Genomic DNA, 3,594 nt, shown 5'->3' with positions numbered 1-3,594 from the left:
CCCAGGGTCCTGGGATCAAGCCTTGTGTCCATAGGTTCCCTGCTCAGCGGGAAGCCTGTTTTTCCCCTCTCTCTCCTGCTTGCTCTGCTTGTGTGCTTTCATTCTTGTGTGCACTCTCTCAAATAAATAAATATAGTCTTTAAAACAGAAAAAAAAAGGGGGGGGGCATTTATAAAATAAGATAAGGAATGGCTGTCTTGACTCAAGGCCTGGCTCAGCCACTTATATATTAAATTAATTCACCTCTCTGAACCCCAATTTTATCATCTATATAAAATAAGCAATATAATTCTTACCTTTGAGAGTTTACTAGGTCTTAGACATCTTACACACATTATTTTTATTTGTCCATTTAGTAATATGTTATGATGGAGGTTTCATGACTCTTGTTAACATTTAACAAACACAACTTAAGAGGTTAAGACACTTATTTAACATCAAACAGATAGTAAGCAACAGAGGTGAAATTAGAATCCAATTCTGTCTGATTACAAATTCTATCTTATGGCTTGTGCCACCTTAATATAAGATTGTTATAAGGATTAAATTGAATCAAATGATGAAATATAAATTGGCCAGCATAATTCCTGACCTGTAGAAGGCACTCAGCACATGGGAACAACTTCATAATTGTTTAATCATGAAGAATAAAATAATCGTTATAAGATTCTTTTTATTCTAATGCTCTCTGGCTGTGATCTGTGACCTTTTGGAGATTAATTTTTTTTCTTTTTTGACTGCCTTAAATTGTTTATTAGGTAAGAATTTTACAAACATTACTTAATATTACCAGTAATGGTGGCCCTGGAGAATATTGTGTTTTCTCCATGCCAGGAGGCAAGAACCACTGATAGTGTGGTGGAATTTGTGACACTCTCCAAAGCCATGGCTCTTGTACCTGCAGATGCCAGCTGTCGGGTCTCCTTGTGGTTGTAGACTGGTTTGGTCACCCACTGGGTGCCAGGGTTTCTTCTGACAGCTGGCAGAATGGATTAAGGAGGATAACTTTAAAGAATTTGTATCTTCACCAACCCTGTAAGTATTCAAGACCCTCAGAGCCCCCATGATAGTGTTCAGCTCTCTCCTCTGCAACAGACTGAAGGCTTCTGACAAACTTTAGCTAGTTAACACCTATGGTGGACAGGCTTGCCATTGGTAGCACCCTTAGGCACTAGGCATTTGTGGTCACCATGTCGCACACGAATTTGATATATGACATAACCTTGTACCCTAGTCTGTGCAGTTTTTCGGGAGGTTGGGTGGGGTGGGGAGGCCCTATAGAACTCAGAGCTAGCAGTACTACACCAGTGGTTCACTCTGAGAACAAAGCACATTACATAGGACTGCTTTTTTCTCCACTGCTCCTGGATGTACTTGTAAGCACCCATATTGGCTTACCTTGTAGCTGATGGCTGTCAGTGGATGGAAATGAAAGAGCCTATCTCCCCAAATCCTTTTTGGGCTCCTACAAGATTAAATCCTATGGCATAAATTATACACACACACACACACACACACACACACACACACTGAATTAAATAAAGATGCATACCTTATATAATGAGCAAATGAGTAGTACTACATTGTCAAAAGGAATTCAGAAAATCAGAGAAGGGAAAATTGATTGAGGTAGGAGCCTCCTTCCTGAAGGAGGTAGAACCTGAGCTGGAGAAAATTTGCATGGTGCTTAAATAGTTAATAGACTTTCCCTAGGAACCTCATTTACAATAAAGATTAGTTTGAGCTTTTGGGTGAATATGACTCATTTAAATGCTCAAAACCATGAATCACTCAGAGTAGCATTATGGGTAATTTTAATGAAACATCTTTAAGGTCTCTATTTCTTTGTTAACTGCTACTATTGAATTTAAACAAAAGTCCCATTTCATTCCAAATTTAAATCCAAAAGAGATTTGATCTTTTCTTCCTGCCATTTTGCAACCAATGTAATTTCTAACAAGTGCCTAGAATTAAGATGTGAGTCAGATCTCAAAACTGCATTTGAAACTGAATGGAATACCAAAGCAGAATGGGGATGAAAGGCAGATTTTAGAGTGACAGATCCAGTTAAAACCACTTGAACTGGCCCTCATCAATTCCTGACACCTTTTACCTTTCAGTGACTTACAGGACCACTAATGTTCCACTATTTGGAATGCTGGGAAATTAGAAAAAGTAATTTGAAAAAATAAAAACATTATAGATAGCTCACACACAAAGATCTGTATATAAATGTTAATATCAGGTTTATTCATAAAACCCCAAACTGGAAACCACACAAATGTTTATCCACTGGAAAATAATATACAAATTGTGGTACATCCATACAATACCACACAGTAATAAAAAAGGAACAAAGTTGATGCATGCAGTAACAAGACTGAGACCCTAAAGTGCAATGTTAAGTGGAAGAAGCCAGGCACAGAAGGCCACTGCCTACTGTGCTTCTATTTATATATCATAGTCTAGAAGAAGGAAAACTATAAAGACAGAAATCAGTTCAGTTGTTACCAGGGACCAGGAATGGAAGGAAGAATGGGTGGGAAAGAAGATGGTGGAAGGAGCCAAAGAGGCATACATTGAACTTTTTAATAATAATATTTTTATCATAGAAGATACATATAAAATTTACTATCTTAACCATTTTAAGTAAGTGTACAATTCAGTGGTATTAAGTATTTCCGAATTGTTATAATAATCACCACCATCTGTCTCTAGAACTCTTTTTATCTTGCAAAACTGAAACTCTGTTCATCCATTAAATAACAATACCCACTCCTTTCTCTTTAAGCCCTTTGGTACCACCATTCTATTTTCTATCTCTATAATTTTGGCTACTCTACACACTTCATATAAGTGAAATCATATAGTACTTGTCTTTTTGTGACTGGCTTATTTTACTTCCATAATATCGTCAATGTTTGTTTATGTTATAGCATATGTAAAAAAAAATTTTAAAAGACTGTATAATATTCCATTACTTGTTCATTCATTCACTGATAGACATTTGGGCAATTTCTATGATTTAAATAGTGTAAATGATGCTTGTTTTGTGAGCTAACAGATGATCTATCCTGGAGAAAATTTCATAACCTCTTGAGAAGAATGTGTATCTACTGGCTGCTGTAACATAGAATGTTTCATACATTCTGTTAGGATCATTTGGTCTAAAGTATAGTTCAAGTCCAATATTACCTTATTGATTTTCTGTCTGTATGATCTATCCATTGTTGAAATTGGGGTACTTCAGTCCTCTACTATTATGATAGTAGTTGTCTTTCCTCCCTTTTTAATCTGTTAGTATTTGTTTAATATACTTAGGAACTCTAAAGTTGGGTGCATATATTTTATTATTATTATGCCCTCTTGATAAATTGATCCTTTTATCATTACATATGTGGTAACGTATGTCAGTTATATATATATAAATTCTTTATCTCATATTACAACTTTTCTAGTAAATTCTTTTTTTTTCTTTTTTTTTGTCTGATGTGGATTATAGTTACCCCAGTTCTCTTTTGGTTTGCACTTGCATGGAATATCTTTTTGTATCCCTTCATGTTGAGCATATGTGTGTCCTTAAAACTGAAGTGA

General features: G+C 35.7%; 1 pseudogene; it reads right to left on the bottom strand.

Annotated features, from left to right (window-relative positions):
• Nucleotides 1–223: 223 nt before the first annotated feature.
• Nucleotides 224–3,308, bottom strand: LOC111092385 (annotated as a pseudogene).
• Nucleotides 3,309–3,594: the final 286 nt, after the last annotated feature.

This window comes from Canis lupus, chromosome 25 (assembly GCF_011100685.1).
Source record: "Canis lupus familiaris isolate Mischka breed German Shepherd chromosome 25, alternate assembly UU_Cfam_GSD_1.0, whole genome shotgun sequence".
Taxonomy (NCBI): domain Eukaryota; kingdom Metazoa; phylum Chordata; class Mammalia; order Carnivora; family Canidae; genus Canis; species Canis lupus.
This window is presented reverse-complemented; position numbering and strand designations above follow the sequence as displayed.